The sequence below is a fragment of the Erinaceus europaeus genome, chromosome 22 (genome assembly GCF_950295315.1).
Source record: "Erinaceus europaeus chromosome 22, mEriEur2.1, whole genome shotgun sequence".
NCBI classification, from domain to species: domain Eukaryota; kingdom Metazoa; phylum Chordata; class Mammalia; order Eulipotyphla; family Erinaceidae; genus Erinaceus; species Erinaceus europaeus.
The window spans coordinates 13,513,859-13,531,902 of NC_080183.1; the positions used below are offsets into that span (position 1 = coordinate 13,513,859).

General features: G+C 44.1%; 1 long non-coding RNA gene and 1 other non-coding gene across 2 annotated transcripts in view; both read right to left on the reverse strand.

Annotated features, from left to right (window-relative positions):
* The window catches only part of LOC132535404 (uncharacterized), a 106,374-nt gene that overhangs the window by 21,253 nt on the left and 67,077 nt on the right, over positions 1-18,044 (reverse strand). Inside the window, exon 2 of the long non-coding RNA XR_009547182.1 lies at positions 17,529-17,658. This is a non-coding gene — a long non-coding RNA (uncharacterized LOC132535404). The remainder of the gene's footprint in view (positions 1-17,528; positions 17,659-18,044) is intronic.
* Positions 7,596-7,702, reverse strand: LOC132535472 (U6 spliceosomal RNA). Its single transcript, XR_009547276.1, has one exon. It is a non-coding gene; the product is annotated as a U6 spliceosomal RNA (small nuclear RNA).

Genomic DNA, 18,044 nt, shown 5'->3' on the forward strand with positions numbered 1-18,044 from the left:
AGAGAGTCATGTTTACGAACTAGGGCTTCAAGGGCATAGGGCTGTGTACAAACTCATATTGGGAGGATAATCCTGATCTCTGTGTGTCTCAGTACCCTCACCTCTAAAATCAGGCTGGCATCACAATCCACTTCATATCCCATCACACATTCTCAGCGAAACAACCCATTCAAAGAACCTATCAGGGGCAGGGCAGTGGTGCAGTGGGTTAAGCACACATAGTAGGAAGTTCAAAGACCTGCACAAGGATCCCAGCTGAAGCCCCCAGCTCCCCACCTGCAGGGGAGTCACTTCACAGGCAGTGGAGCAGGTCTGCAGGTGTCTATCTCTCTTTCCTTCTCTCTATCTTCCCCTCCCCTTTCTCAATTCCACTTTGTTTCTATTTAAATTTTATTGTCTTTACTTATTGATAGAGAGAGCCAGAAACTGAGAGGAAGGGGGAGATAGAGAGAGACAGAGAGACACTGGCAGCACTGCTTCACCACTTGTGAAGCTTTATCTCTGCAGGTGGGGACTGAGGGCTTGAACCTAGGTCCTTAGACATTCAATGTGTGTGCTCATCCAGATGCACTGCTACCCGGCCCTCTCTCAATTTCTCTTTGTCCTATCCAAAGGAAAAAAAAAAGATGAAGGAGAAGGAGAAGGAGGAAGAGGAGGAGGAGGAGGAGGAGGAGGAGGAGAAGGAAGAGGAGGAGGAGAAAGAGGAGGAGAAGGAGAAGGAGAAGAAGAAGAAGAAGAAGAAGAAGAAGAAGAAGAAGAAGAAGAAGAAGAAGAAGAAGAAGAAGGGGAAAAAGTGGCCTCCAGGAGCAGTGGATTTGTAGTGCAGGCACTGAGTGCCAGTGATAACACTGGAGGCAAAACAAAAGGACCTATCATAGTCCCTAGCACATCCTAACCCCCTGTCCTTGTCCTATCTACATTTAGATAGGCCACTTACACAGTTCTGAAGGATCATGCCTTTCAAAAGTAAATTACTATAAATATAATCACCTCAGGTATTTTGTTTCCTTCACTACAGTTTCTATGCAGGTTAACTATGATGTTGAGTTGAGTCCTGTGACAAGAGAGGGCTGTTTCTTTTCCTGAGTCCTGAATCTTCTTGACATCAGCCCAATGACGCAGCTGCTGAGACCTTAGCTGGGCAGTCATGCAGTGCTCGAGATAAACGGTGAGACCTCTCAGCTGCCAGAGAGGGTTTATGGACAGAGGCAATGTCTATTTACAACCTCAGTAAACCAGTTTACAATTCTGCCGCTGCTTCTTAATTTGTGCATTTGTGTCAATGGAATAGCTCCCAATGACAGGGAAGGGCAAAAAGAAGCAATTTAAGTTGCCACAAGGCTAATCTAATAAGAGCTTATGAATAGAACGTGTTTTGAGTTCTATGCTGCCTTGCATGTAATTACGCTCATATGCAAAAGAGATGGAGCTTGACTTCGAGCAGGATCACTGAGCGAGTTTATACAAATAATTGCACCTATGTACTAAAAAAGAGTTAGATAGTCAAATCTCTGGATTTGCAGATAACAGTTATCAAGCACTTCATCATATATCTAAGATACTATGCACAAGTACCTAGGTCCAAAGCCCCACACCCCATCTGCAAGGGAGGAAGTTTCAGGAGCAGTGCTGCAGGTGTCTCTCCTTCTCTCCCTCTGTGTCTACCCATGCCTTCTCAGTTTATCTCTTTCTATGTAAAAAGAGAGGGGGAAAAAGGGTTGAGAAGGAAGCAGATTGACTGCCGGGAGCAGTGTACACACTTTACAGGCATCACGTCCCAGTGCGAACACTGGTAGCAAAATAAATAAATAAATAAGTAAACTGCTGGCAAGAGAATCAAGTCCAGGGATACTAGGTCTTACCTTAGCAGAAAGAAACATTTAATTACTTTATTAGTGATTTAATAATGATCGACCAGATTGTGGGTTAAGGGGTACGAGTCCATAAAAGTCCCACCACTAGAGTCCCATACCCCATGCCATTCACTGGAAGCTTCCCTATTCTTTATCGTTCTGGGAGTCTGGACCAAAGATCTTTATGGGGAGTGGAAGGTCTGGCTTCTGTAATTGCTTCTCTGCTGGAAATGGATGTTGGCAGGTCAATCCATACCCCCAGACTGTTTCTATCTATCCTTAGTGAGGCAGGGCTCTGGGGAGGTGAAGTTCTAGGACACATTGGTGAGGTTGTTAAATTTCCTTTTAGGCAAGCTGAACTGACTTTCCTATTTTTTAAAATATTTATTCATTTATTTATTCTCTTTTGTTTCTCTTGTTGCTATTATTGTTGTTGTTATAGCTTTTATTGTTGGATAGGACCGAGAGAAATGGAGAAAAGAGGAGGGGAAGACAGAAAGGGGGAGAGAAAGACAGACACCTGCAGACCTGCTTCACCGCCTGTGAAGCGACTCCCCTGCAGGTGGGGAGCCGGGGGCTCAAACCCGGATCCTTATGCAGGTCCTTGCGCTTTGCGCCACCTGAGCTTAAGTCACCGGGCTACTGCCCACCTCCCTTCGTATTTGTTTTTATTTGTACCTGGATACCCTCCCCATAATACAGCAGTGCTAACCCTGGAAGGAAAACAAAATGATCTCAAGGAGAGCGTTCACCCTCTGGTGGCGTGAACACTTCACCATGAGCAAGAACCTGGTTCGAGACCCTGGCCACCACACAGGCTCACCTGTATCAGAGGCTTTTGAAATACTGTTATTATCTTTTATTTATTTGATAGAGACAGCCAGATGTCAAGAGGGAATGGGGAGAGAGACAGAGACAGACAGAGAGACACCTGCAGACCTGTTTTACCCACATCGTGACATGTGTGCTCAGTCAGGTGTGCCACCCTCCAGCCTCTGTATCAGAAACTCTTTACAAATACTTCAGAGTGCTACGGTAACCTTCCTCTTTCTCTGCATTTCTCTATCTTTAAAAAAAAAAATGTCCACATGGGAGTGGAGGAATCATGTGATACTGGAGGCCCCAGTGGTAACACAAGTGGCAAAAACAAATAAACTAAAATTTAAACTAATACTGAAACAAAAAAATAGCATTCAATAATAAAACAAAATCTTTTTCCTGTACCACCTATCCCCAGATACTATTAGATGGTGGGGCAATGAAGTCGACATAAGCATGCAATAGTTTTTTAGAAATGAATAGCGAGCTAGTCTTCTTTATCTGTGAAAATTAAGTTGGAATATTGGCTCTTAAAACTGGTTACATCAAGACTATTGAGTCTAAGAAATCAGGTTCTAGAGAAGTGAGATCTTTTAATAACTACAGTGGCTCTCAGTTCACCCCCATGGATACTGTAATGACGGTCACTGGACTACAGCTTCCATTCAAAGTCCTCTGACACTAGTGGCCCATGGGTGTTGGGTTCACAATGGGTTTCATGGTATTATAAGGAAAGAGGAAGGGAGACTTGAAGGATCCTTATAAGTCACTTAGCAGTGTTGCTATAAAGTCCCTCTTGCTTGATGAAAAATGTCTGGCATTTCATTGTTGGAGACAAGAATTTTGTGTTTTAATATTCTTTTGTATTTCTGGTATGATATACTTATCTTTTCTTTCGTTTTTCTTTTTTTCTTTTTTTGCCTCCAGGGTTATTGCTGGGGCTTGGTGACCACTATGAATCCACTGCTCCTGGGACCATTTTTTTTCCTGTTTTGTGGCCCTTGTTGTTGTTGTTGTTATTATTGTTGTTGCCATTGATGTTGTTGTTGGGCAGGACAGAAAGAAATCGAGAGAGAAGGGGGAGACAGAGAGGTGGAGAGAAAGATAGACACCAGCAGACCTGCTTCACTGTTTGTGAAGCAACTCCCCTGCAGGTGGGGAGCTGGGGGCTTGAACCCGTATCCTTAACTCCGGTCCTTGCGCTTTGCGTCATGTGTGCTCAACCCACCACACTACCGCCCAACCCCTACACTTACCTTTTAAAACCCAGTGCCTTTTTATTTATTAAGTGCTAAGCTACACCCATACCCTTCCTCTATCATGATAGTGTTTAACAATGCTGATTAAGGATGTATCAGGGGAGGGAGTCGGGCGGTGGCGCAGTGGGTTAAGCGCAGGTGGCGCAAAGCACAAGGACCGGCATAAGGATCCCGGTTCGAACCCCGGCTCCCCACCTGCAGGGGAGTCGCTTCACAAGCGGTAAAGCAGGTCTGCAGGTGTCTGTCTTTCTCTCCTCCTCTCTGTCTTCCCCTCCTCTCTCCATTTCTCTCTGTCCTATCCAACAACAACAACAACAACAACAATAATAACTACAACAATAAAACAACAAGGGCAACAAAAGGGAATAAATAAATAAAATAAAAAAATAAAATAAAAAAAATAAAAGGATGTATCAGAATAGCAAGGGTGCATGAACACGGATAATCATGTCAGCCCGGCAAGAACAGCATACACACTTGCGCACATGCGCACACACCCCTCATTACGACTTCCACAACCTCACTGCCAGCTGTGCCACTTGACTGTACTTGATTGTCAGAATAATAATTCCACACCTCCTCTTACCAACATGGATCATTACCCATAAAACCGGGATAAATTTCACTCCATTATCATTGACCTGTACATGATTGAGCACAGTAATGCACAGGAAAGTGTTTTGTGAAGGAAAGGCATCGCAGAACATACGTTGCTCTTTTCTTTAATTAATATGCATTAAAAATTTATGGCTTGAGCATAGCTTTATAATTTTGAAGCTTTAATGCTCTGGGGGAAACAATCATAAAGGTTCTTGTATAGAGGAGAACTGTGTTTTTCAGAATACTTGTAGAGTAGGCAGTATTGAAAGATATACCCATCCAGTGTAAAAATATAGATGTTTTCTCTTTCTTTCTTTCTTTTAAATAAATGTTCTTTCTTTTTTAAATTTATATATATATATATATATATTTTATATATATAGGTAGATGTCTTTTCTCTCTCTCTCCTGGGGAAAACAAAAAAGCAGATGTACTTGCAGTATCTCAGAAAACTTTTGTTTCATGAAGCTGAAGATTTTTCACCTGGTGACCTGCATGAAAGCCATGACTCAGGACCCTGGAGTGGCCAGGACACATCACCCACATTACAGGGAGGACACACTATCTGACGCACCACAGGAAAGAAACCCTTTTCTCTCTGGCCTAGGAATCGGTGCTTCCCATCAGCTTCCATGAAACTGACAGAAAAAACTCGTAGTTTGGATATGAAATATACAAACTAATCTTTTCTTCTCTTTTGGATAGAGATAGCTTGAAATTGAGAAGGAAGGGGAGAGGTAAACATGGAGAGAGAAAGAGAGACACCTGTAGCAGTGTTTCACAGTCCATCAGGTGCGCCCTGGCCCTGCAAGAGGGACCCAGGGCTTGAACCAGCGTCCGTGTGTGTTGTAAATGTACAACACAGTTCCCAAATATATAATCCAGTTCCCAAATATATAATCGTTAACACTTTCTGATGTCTTTGAATATAGATCATTCTTACAGGCCAGGTATGGGTATCAGGCAGAAATAAAACTCACACAATTAGTCATAAAGGTTGACTTCCTAAAACTATCATTCAAAACATAAGTATGAAAAAAATTTTCTTTTTCTTTATTTATTTGCCTACAGGATTATTGCTGGGGCTCGGTGTCTGCACTATGAATCCATTGCTCCTGGAGGCCATTTTCCCCCCATATTTTTACTGGATAGGACAAAGAGAATTTGAGAGAAGGGGAAGAGAGAGAGGGGGAAAGAAAGGTAGATACCTGCAGACCTGCTTCACTGCTTGTGAAATAACACTCCCTCCACCCCTGGAGGGGAGCCGGGGGCTTGAATCAGGATCTTTGCGCCGGTCTTTGCTTTGTACTATGTGCTATTATCCTGGTGCACTACCACCCAGCCCTCTGAACATGTTTCTCTCTCATTTTCCCTCTTCTTCTCCTCCTCCTCCCCCTCCTTTGCCTTCTATTTCCATCTGATAGGCCACAGAGAAATTGAGAAGGACAAGGAAGACAGAGAGGGAGAAAGAGACGCCTGCAACACCACGTCACCACTAGTGAAGCTTCTCCCCTTCAGATGGGGACCAGGGGCTTGGGCCTGGGTACTTGCACAGTATACAGCCAACCAGGAAAGCTACTGCCGGGTCTCCTCACCTTTCATCTCAACCTTCTCCCTTGCTTTCCTTTCCTTTCTCTCTCCTCCTCTCCATTTGGTCCCCCCTCCCCACCCCTCCCCCTCCCCCTCCCCCAGGGTGCACTATGTAGTCTATGCTATTTAAAGTTTGTTCTAAAGTTCTGATACCTGTCTGCATTAGCATGTCCGCTGTTCCGGGAACAGAATGTCCCTGAAAGTATCTGCTGGATATAAAACTTCCAGGCATAACTAATATGACAGCGAAATGAATTTCAGTGAAATGAGCACTACATTTCTTGGCCATCATGGTTCAAGGTTACGTGGGAGGGAGGGAACTGCCTTTGTTTATAATCATCTGTCATCCAGCCACAAGAACCTAGTTAGTTAACCTGAAATCCCTGTGCATACACAGGATGACTTTTTCTTTCACAAGACACTGTGTTCAGAAAACAAACCAGAAAATTGCAAAGGGATAACAACGTATAGTTCAGATCTACTGTCTCAGTTTATTACTATAAACAGAAATCACAGTGAAGTGACAACTAATCATTTTTTAAAGTTTTTTAAAAATATTTATTTCTTTTAATTTTCCCCTTTGTTGCCCTTTTTTACTGTTGTTATAGTTATTGTTGCTGTTACTGCTGTCGTCGTTGTTGAATAGGACAGAGAGAAATGGAGAGAGGAGGGGAAGACAGAGAAGGGGAGAGAAAGATAGACACCTGCAGACCTGCTTCACCGCTTGTGAAGCGACTCCCCTGCAGGTGGGGAGCCAGGGGTTCAAACCGGGATCCTTATGCCAATCCTTGCATTTTGCGCCATGTGTGCTTAATCCACTGTGCTGCCACCCGACTCCCCACAATCTACATTTTATATTATGTATTCATTAAAAACTTTGTAGGAGGGGCAGAGTGGGCAGGAATATGGGAGAGGTAGAGAGAGAGAGACAGACAGACACCTGCAGTCCTATTTCGCCACTCAGAAAGCTTTCCCCCTGCAGGTGGGACTGGGGGCTAGAACCTAGATTCTTGAGCATTGTAGCATGTCCACTCAACCAGGTGCACCACCACCCAGCCCCTGTGGACATATTTTTACAAGAGTAAAAATGTTCATGGACACTAGAGAGAACAGAATGGATAAGTCTTCATACCCTAATGGAAGAAACTGGAACTTAATTTGAAAGCAACTGGAAATTAATAAGTTTTCTGTTCCATGAGCCTGTTTATTTATTAGAAAAAATTTCTAGAGACAGGACTGGAGTTTGGGGAGAAATCAGAAAGACATCAGTGCAGATACCCCAAAGGTGGGCCAGCAGCAATGGGAATGCCGCATCTGAGCGGTGCTGTGAGGGAGGTAGGATGCTGTGAGGGAGGTAGGATGCTTGACGTTTAGTCTGCAGCAGGAGAACAGAGACTCAGAATTGCCCTCTTGTGTGTCGAGAAGCATGTGCATGCATGACTTCTGATTTTGTTTTTGTTTTTGTTTTTGTTTTAAAAAATAGGAACGCTTCACGAATTTGCGTGTCATCCTTGCGCAGGGGCCATGCTAATCTACTCTGTATCGTTCCAATTTTAGTATATGTGCTGCCGAAGCGAGCACCTGATTTTTAAAATTATTTTTTTATCTTTACTTATTGGATAGAGACAGCTAGAGATCAAGAGGGGAAGGAGGGAGAGAGAGGGAGAGAGACAGAGACAGAGACACCTGCAGCACTGCTTCACCACTCACAAAGCTTTCCTCCTGCAGGTGGGGACTGGGGGCTTGAACCTGAGTCCTTGCGCATTGTAACATGTGTGTTTAACCAGGTGCACCATTGACCAGCCCCGACTTCTAGTTTTGTGTGCATCTGTTAGTCAAACATTTACTAAGTTTGCAATATTCCAGGGGAGGAAAAAAAAAAAACTCAGTAGACACAGCTAGTTGCATATATAATTCCAGAGATCAGGAGAAAACTGGACTTGGGTGATGTCAGTTAGACTGGTGTATTGTGTGAAGGTGTGGTACCCACTCGTCAGGGCATAAACAAAGATAAACAGGGAAGAATATGAGATCGTGGTTATGTGAAGTAAACTGATGCTGAAGGGGTGGGGGAGGGCTAGCATCCTGGTTATGCAAACAAACTCCCATATTATAAGCAGAGATGAATAGTATTCTGGTAAGAAAACATGGGCTCTTTGGATCGTAACTAAAATAGGCCTACTAGCTAGCTACAAAACAGAGACTCCCAAATCTTCATCTGCACTATTCAGCCTTTAGGTTCATTATTAGTTAACCATTTGCTTGGCTTTATATGTTAACTCTTCTGTCAGCCACCAGGTTCCAGATGCTACCATGATGCCAACCGGACTTCCCTGGGCAGATGACACCACCAATGTGTCCTGGAGCTCCGCTCCCCCAGATCCCTTCCCCACTAGGGAAAGAGAGAGGCAGACTGGGAGTATGGATCAACCTGTCAACACCCATCTTCAGCAGGGAAGCAATTATAGAAGCCAGACCGTCCACCTTCTGCAACCCACAATGACCCTGGGTCCATACTCCCAGAGAGATAGAGAATGGGAAAGCTGTCAGGGGAGGGGGTGGGATACGGAGCTCTTGTGGTGAGAACTGGGTGGAGTTATACCCCTCTTATCCTATGGTTTTTGTCAAGTGTCTCCTTTTTATAAATAATTTTAAATGTAATTAATTAGTTAGATGGGGAATTCTTTCACAATGTATATTTAGAACAAAGCACTATTATGCATTATAATAATATAGCAAATAACTATTATGCATTATAGAAACCTCACAATTTTAAATATGCTGGCTACATTTTTGATCATCTGAAGTAAGAGAAGTAACGATGGGTCTGTCACCTTGGCTTTAAGTCATGTACCTTAAGGAAATAGAGATTTGGAATAATGTGGGGTCCAGTATGAATGAGAGGATTTTCAATGAGAGGAATGTAGGGGCTTCGAGAAAGAGCATAGGAGAAGAGAAAACACTTGAGATAGTTCAGTGTGCATGAGTACAGAAGGGCATGCAGGAAGTTGGGGGGGGCAGGAAAATGCAGAATTAAATGCTCAAGCAGTATATGCTACTGATTTGCCCACTAAAGGGTCACTCGTGATTTCAATGAAAAGAGTTTCAGGAGTGCAGTGGGGTAGGAGTCAGTGCTAGATGGAAAAGAAAATAGGAGGCCAGGGAGAGGAGATATTAAACACTCAATATATCACAGGGAACCAGATGTGAGACATGAGACGGAACAGGCTGACGTTGCTCCTGGATGAAATTAATGCACTGTGTCCATGACTTGAGTTTACTCTCACATCTGCTATGGCACCAGAGTCCAGACCCACGTCTGTGAGTCTGTGTTGGGAGGGGGGGATAGAGATAGACAGACAGACAGACAGACAGAGAGGAAGGAGGTCCATTCCGTGTGTGTTTTATGGTTATAAGGGGCTTCCAAGATGGACTTTTGATGTTATCTATAAATGAAGAGACATTAGAGTCAGAGAGAGGCACTTAGGTGGGACTTAAGGAATGTCAGACTTTGGGACTGCTTTCCAGACTACATCTCCAATTGTCGTTGTAAACGATTAATTTGTATGAAATTCAGTACTACCCTGCATACAAATTACACTGTGGATACCAGAGTTGTATTACAGTATTATTCACTGGTTAAAATATTATTTGCGATCTCTGACTTTTGAAACTGCTTTGGCATTCAAAGAATTTTGTGGATGACTAAGAATCACAAAGAGAACTTCTGAGAGGTTCTGACCCCAATTTTCTGGCAATTTCCTCCTTACTGGGCGTGTCTGTGCACCTTCTGGGGCTGTTCTCACTGCTTGTGCTTTTTCTCTCCTTCAGTGAGGTTCCTTGGGCATTTTCGCCACTTCTTCTGAACAACGGCAATCACCACTTCCACTGAAACGTCTACCAGATACACAGCTGCAATTTGTTGCAGCCCATTTTCTCCCTGGGAGCCACAGTGTGGCTCAGAAGTGTTGGGAGTATAGGGTGGAAGTGAATGTCTATCTTTTGTCTGATGGGTTTCAGGTTTAAAACCACTGTTATTGACATCTGGGTTATCTCTGGGGTTCAGTGCCAACACTAGGAATCCACTAGGTTATTTGATAGGATAGAAATAAATTGAGGGCCAGGCGGCAGTGCAGCGGGTTAAGTGCACATGGTATCAAGTGCAAAGACCCGTGTAGGGTTTCAGGTTCGAACCACCTGTTCCCCACTTGCAGGGGTGGGGGGCTCGGGGGGTTGCCTCGTATGTGGTGAAGCAGGTCTGCAGGTGTTTATCTTTCTCCCCCTCTCTGTCTTCCCCTCCTCTCTCAATTTCTCTCTGTCCTATCCAACAACAATGGCAGCAATAACAACAATAATAACAACAATGATAAACAACAAGGGCAACAAAAGGGAAAATGTAACGGAGTCGGCCGGTAGTGCAGCGGGTTAAGCACACGTAGAGCGAAGTGCAAGGATCCTGGTTCTAGCCTTCAGTTTGAGCCCCTGGCTCCCCAACTCTGGGGGGGGGTCACTTCACAAGCGGTGAAGCAGGTCTGCAGGTGTCTTTCTGTCCCCCTCTGTCTTCCCCTCCTTTCTCCATTTCTTTCTGTCCTATCCAACAAGGGCATCAATAAGAACTACAATAATAACTACAACAATAAAAACAACAAGGGCAACAAAAGGGAAAAATAAATAAATAAATATTAGAAAAAAATAACTTTAAAAAAAAAAAGGAAAAATGGCCTCCAGGAGCAGTGGATTCATTGTGCAGGCACCCAGCCCCAGCAGTAACCCTGGAGGTGGAAAAGAAAAGAAAAGAAAAGAATAGAAAAGAAAGAAAGAAAGAAAGAAAGTAGCTGAGAGGGGAGGCAGACAGGAAGATAGACATCAATAGACTTGCTTCAAAGTTCATGAATCCTGAGAGATAGAGAATGGGAAGGCTATCAGAGGAGGGGGTGGGATGTGGAGATCGGGTTATGGGAATTGTGCGGAATTGTACCCCTCTTATCCTATGGCTTTGTTAATGTCTCCTTTCTTAAGTAAAAAATAAAAAAAGGTGAAAGCTATGAATGTCACAGGGCTTGAATTAAAACTTTCAGGAATTGTCTTCTTGCTTAGCGACTGTAGATTATTACTAGATCAGTTCACTTGGCTTAATATTCCCACTAGAAACAAAAAAATACAAATGCAAAAAAAAAACATTTATTCTCATGTTTACCTCATTAAAGAGAAAGAAGTAAAAAAAAAAAAAACCAAAGTTCATGAATCCTTATCCCTCTGAAGACGGGGTGTGGGTGTTTGAACCTAGGACCCTATGCACAATAATGTGTGGAGTCAACCGGGTGTGCTACTACCCCCACCATGAGTTTCCTTCTAATTAAGACCTTGAAAGCATCCTTCCTCCATATTCTTTCAACCGCAGGCAACATAGGACTCACACACAGGGCTGAGAAGGCTGGGCTGACAGGCAAACCCCAGGGAAGAAGACGCCGTCCTAGTCAAGACCACCTTGCACTCTGACACTCCGAAGCGTTCTCGTTGGGTCAAGAAGTCTTGCATGTCACTTCAGCTGCTACCGGCTCTCTTCAGTGGACTTCTCAGACTTGAAATTACTCCACCCTGAGGCCGGCGTCACTCTACCAGCATCACCAGGGTCCTTGTCTGTCTCTCCCTCTCCCTCTAGAGCTTATTCTAGCAGCCATGCCCGTGGATATTTATTGATCTCTTGCTGTGTACCTAGCGATGTCAGAAATGGTTCATTTGGCTTGTTTCCTTTAATTCTCATCAAAAATTATAAAATAAGCCTGTTTCCACTTTTACACATGAGAAAGCTACATTTTAAAAAGTTACATAATTTGACATCATTGCCCCAGACCAGGCAGATCTTCCTCCAAGACCCACATATGTGACAGACACTCTGAAGTCCGCACCCTTAACACCCCACCACCCTTTGAGGGCCTTCAAAGCAAAAGCTCCGCCCACAGCATTCTGCACTGTGCTGGCAACTCCCCAGTGAGAAGCAGCACAGAGCAGGCAGCAGGCGGGGGTGTCAATTAAGAGTTGTTGAAGGAATGAATAATGATGAGAAATAAATCTTTCCCTGCAGCACCATTTTTAACTGACTTTGGAATTTGCTTTGGGGTGCAGACTATCTATGTACCACTAGCCAATCAGTTATTCAGTACTTGTACTCCCTGGTCCATATACATAAATAGAGAGAGAGAGAGGTCAGACTCCTAGGACACAGAGCAAGACATGGGTTTGCTGGAATGAGTCTGGGGAGGCAGAGAGGGGAAGGATCTCCAAAAGCAAGGAGGAAACTACCATGAAAGAACATTCGGGTCAATGACCAAAGAACTGGAGTTCAAATTCTTAGCTCTTCTTTACTTTTTTGGTCACCACAGGGTCTCCATCACGCCAGATAATTTTTTTTCATATAGAAAGAGATAAATCGGGAGTCGGGCTGTAGCACAGCGGGTTAAGCACAGGTAGAGCAAAGCGCAAGGACCGGAGTAAGGATCCCGGTTCGAGCCCCCGGCTCCCCCCCCCCTGCAGGGGAGTCGCTTCACAGGCAGTGAAGCAGGTCTGTAGGTGTCTGTCTTTTTCTCCCCCTCTCTGTCTTCCCCTCCTCTCTCCATTTCTCTCTGTCCTATCCAAGAACAACGACATCAATAACAACAACGATAAAACAACAAGGGCAACAAAAGGAAATAAATAAATAAAATAAAGATATATTTTTTAAAAAGAGAGATAAATGGATAGACAGAAAGATACCAGGGGCCTGAGCAGCAGTGCACCTGTGTGAGGATCTGGGTTCGAGCCCCCTCCCCACCTGTGAGGGGCACTTCATCAGTGATGAAACAGATCTATAAGAGTCAGTCTTTCTCCTCTCTATCTCCTCCTCTCCTCTCAACTTCTCTCTGTCCTATCAAATAAACTAGAAAGAAAAAAACAAAAATGAGAAATGGCAATCAGGACCAGTGGATTCTTAGGGCCAGCACCAAGCCCCCAAAATAACCTTAGTGTCAGTTGAAAGGGAGGGAGGGAGAGGGGAGGGGGAGAGAGAGAGAGAGAGAGAAAGAAAGAGAGAGAGAGAGATTAAGACAGCACCGAAGCTCTCCTCAGTAAGCTGGGAGTCAGGCTAAGCCTGGGTTGTGCCCATGAGGAAGCAAATATACCATCCAGTGACATCTTGCCAATCCTGAACTCTTGCCTTTTCTTTCTGACTTTAGAGATCAGTCTACCCATGTCAGATCATCAACTTTGGGAGTACCGGTGGTTGCGCGATGAGCTGGTAATAATGATCTTCTGCTTGCTTACAAGACTGTCTTGATATCTATGGGCTGTGGAGAGCCAAACACACTCACCCAGTGCATTAGGATGCCTTCAGCTGAGCCCTTCCGTGCTGCTCTCTGCACTTCCTCTTGCTCTCTCCTGGGAAGAGGGTCCTCGTGGGCCACATACCTGGCGCACTAGCCTCTGACTGATTCGGCTGAGAGGCAGCTCCTGTAGGAGTTGGAGGGTGAAAGGGTGGACAGTAAATTCTGGACACACATTGCCCTGGCTTCTCCCTTTCTGACATTTTCTTTTTTATATATAGATTTCTTTATTTATTTTCCCTTTTGTTGCCCCTTTTTTTTTGTTTTGTTATTGATGTCCTCGTTGTTAGATAGGACAGAGAGAGAAATGGAGAGAGGAGGGGAAGACAGAGGGGGGAGAGACAGACAGACACCTGCAGACCTGCTTCACCGCCTGTGAAGCGACCCCCCTGCGGATGGGGAGTCGGGGGCTCGAACCGGGATCCTCACGCGGGTCCTTGAGCTTTGCGCCACGGCACTTATCCCGCTGCGCCACCGCCCGACTCCCCCTTTCTGAAAATTTCTTAACCTGAATCTCTTTCCTTTGCAGAAAGTGCTATTTCCTTCTTCCTTCTCTCTTTCCCTCACTTCCTCCCTTTCTTGTAGCTGGCAGCTACGTTCCAGGTTGGTCAGCAGTGTGTTCACTGCCCTATCCCACATTACTTTCCCAAACTCTGCTCACATTTTTCTTTTCTTTCTTGGTAAATAAACTGCCTTAGTAAACATTCAGCAAAGACACAATTTAGGATCGATTATCCTGACACAGCTCTACCTCGATGCCAAGTCAGAGCTCCAGAGTCAGGCTTCACTGAGATAAGGGGAAACACTTAGCCCACAGGAGAAGAATCGGGCTTGTCGAGTCCCATGGAGGCGTTATTTCGGAAGCTACAGAATCTGCCTATACTCTAAAGTCCTAGGAAGGGTTGGGCTGCAGATAAGTCTTCCTGAGTAGGTTGTATCACGTGCGGAACTGAGACAAAGTTCTCAGGCATCCTGTTCTTCCTTCTAAGTTTCTGAAACGGGGGTAGAGGGTGAGCCTTTACTCTGGTGTCCCCACAATCATGCAGTGAAAGGACTAATCAAAGTTTATGTGTGTGCTGATGGACGATCTCCTAAGACTATTTAATGGAAATCACATGCTGTTCGTTTCAGGAAGGCGCTCTCGTAAGAGCACTCCGGAGAGTTAGTCAGAGGAATGCTGTGGCCAGAAAGTGAAGCTTACAACAGCTCATTGAGGTGCAGGTTGGAATGTGTAAGATGTGCAATCTAGGGGGAGCAAAAATATGGGAACTAGGGGATTGCCCTAGTAAATCATCGAGAAGTCAAGGAAATTCTATAAAAATGATGCCTGCAACAAGGGCTATTCACTATCCTCCAGGGTGAAGGCTTTACATTTTGCTCTGCAAATTCAGCAGTTCTAAATGTACTCCTTGATACGATTATGATTATAATTATTTCTCTATTACACAACCCATACATTGGACCAGATGTTTCCCCTTGCAGACAGACCACTATCTTCTTCCTCACCCGTTGTTTCCCTCCTATGACTCAGTGGAATCCAGCCTAGTGAGCAAGGAAACATTTGTACTCTCACCCATACAGGGTCATGCTCCCCACACCATAATCAAGAGCTTAGACACTCACTAACCTGCTGTTTCCGCATCATCACTGAAGCAGCTCTGTCTGGAGAATTTTAAAGAAAAATGCACCACAGGCGACAGGTGTGTAAACACAGACTGCTTTGGGTGACCAGCGATCTTCACGAGTGGTGGGCCTGGGTGGGAAGGGGGCAGAGAGGATGTCTGGGGATGTTTTGTTTGAACCGGCATACACGCAATTTACGGATTGCAATCTGTGTTGATAATGAGCTCTGGGCTAAGCTATCTCTGGAGAGTTTCCGAAAGCATTTTAACAGTTCAAAGCTCTTTTTTTTAATGTAAATAAATCATCTTGGGCTGATGGGTGGGAAATGAGTGTCTCCTGAATTTCATTATGATTGTTTTATCAACAATTCTTTATTACGTTGTTACCGAAACCAAGACAAGGTTCTCATGGACTACAGTCATTTAATACCTTGTGTCACTCAGAATATGTCACACGGTTAGGGAAACGCAACAAATAAGTGTTGGAGACAAAAAAAATCTCCATCAAGCATTTCAGATCTGAATTGTGCTCCATTTTTACTATTTAAGAAATGATTTTTTTTCTGTCAAAAATGCTTAACTTCTTAATCTGCACTTTGAAGAAGTCATGTCAAGAATCCAATGAAGTTTTACACAGTTATAGGCAGAGAAGAACTTCTAGAATGCAGCTCAAATGGGTTGTTTAAGAGTGAAATCCAACAGGAAAGAACTGTCCTTTCATTCTTGGGTTTCCTCTGCTCATTTTTTTTCCCACTCAAGTCAAAGTTATTTTGGCCTCCGCCTAACTCTATTATGTGAAACACACATCTGTTCTGCAATGTAATCATGGGTGGTATAATAACATAAGAATTTGGAATATAAAGTTCCGATGCAGGGACGTCAAGGGCTTCAAATATTCAGCTGGTCCTTAGCTCCTGGCCTTAACAGACTGAAACACCTTCTTAGAGATACACGGCTGGTCCTGAAGGGACCCATTAGCTGCTCTGGCTTATCACTCTAATTCCCCTGGATAAAATGCGTTCTCCAAGTGCGCTTTCCCTGCAACTTCTGCCTAGCAAATGTGTAGGTAGGTAGTTTTATCTGTCCGCTTCATGCTAGAGTATGTCTACATTCGACAACCTCAAGGTACATGGAGAATACAGAAGTCCTAACATTGAAGCAGGCATTATGCCAGGATTGGAAAAAAAAAAAAAAGGTAGTTGAGATATGTACGGAATGAGACCTGGCAGGAAGAAGCTTGGTAACGTTCAATTGATATCCAGGCCTCCGGTGTTCCAATAGGGGGGGGTGTTTGCTTACTGGTTTTAAATAAGAATTTTCTTTTTCAATTTGAATTTTATGTATTTGATAGGGCAAAGAGAAACTGAGAGTGGGAGGGGAGACAGAGAGGGAGTTTCACTTTTAGTTTCATTCTTAGTGAACGGGGGGCGGGGTAGGTGCTGGGCTATGGTGCACATAGTACCAAGCACAAGGACCCAGTCGAGGACCCGGTTGGAGCCCCGGGACCCCCAGCTGCGGGGGGGGGGGGGTTCACTTCACACACAGTGAAGCAGGTCTGCAAATGTCTGTCTTTCTCTCTACTTCTGTATCTTCTCCTCCCCTCTCAATTTCTCTCTGTCCTATCCAATAAAAATAAAAAATGGCCACTAGGAAAAGTGGATTCATAGTGCAGGCACCAGTAATAATTCTAGAGGAAAACAAACAAACAACAACAAACATTTTTAGTGAACTCCCACGACTCCTGCAGATGGAGACCGGGGCTTGAACCGGGGTCCTCATGCATGGCGACGTGTACATTCAATCAGGTGTACCGCTACTCAGCCCCTTATAATAGGGACTACACTTAGTGTACAACAGTCCTTCCTCTGGCCACTTTCCAGAAATGAGAAATAAACAAGGGGGGGGTTGGGTCTCTTATAATGAAAGGAAAATGATAATAACAGTTGAAAACAAATTGTAGGGAGAATATGATTATTACGATCCAGTTAGCTGCTCAATCTTTAAGTTTTTAGTAACTCAAATTTGAAGCAGTCTCAAGAGAAAGAATTACTTAGCGATAAGATCACAATGAGGGAAAAGGATAAACAAAAGTCAGATATAGATTTCTTTTTTTTTTAATTTTCTTAAAATTATCTGTATTGGATAGAGACAGCCAGAAATTGAGAGGAGGAGGGGAGATAGATAGATAGAGACCTGCAGCACTGCTTCACCACTTGCAAAGCTTCCCCCCTGTAGGTGGGGACCGGGGGCTCGAACCTGGGTCCTTGTGCACTGTAATATGTGCGCTCAACCAGGTGCACCACCACCCGACCCCCACAGATAGATTTCTAACAAAGACCAAGACTCTCAAACTCTCTAATGAAGATACAGGTGCACAAATAAGCAGTGAAAAGGACACTCAGGGAACCCTATAGCACAGAAACTTACCTCAGTCAGCTGTTGGATTTTTTTTTTCTTCCTGCCTGAAGTTATGTTTGGACAGCAAGCAATGCGCTTTCACCTCCAGTGCGAAGAGTTCTTATTAATTCTCAGGGCTTTGGAAAATGAACAATTCAACCTAAATGCAAGGAAGATGGAAAAGTGACATAAAGTTTAAAATGCTTTAGGACATCATTGACAAGTCACACTTCAAATATACACATGCATTTATATTTGCTCTAAATACTGACGGGCACCGAAACTGGCATCAGACTTGCAGGTCTGCGTACATATGTAGACGGAGTGCTGACATGAAAAGTGAAAAATAAATCAATGTGGATACTGTCCAAGAAACCTTGTGAGTCTCGTCTCTTCTGGCGGTTTTCCCTGCGTCCGAAGCATTTCTGAAACTTTGAAAATTACGAGTCAAGAAGCACAAAGGGCTACTACTGACTCCTATTCTCACATTTAGTTTGTGTCAGTGGGCCATCACAATAAACAGAACCCTTTCTCGACTTCAGTGTC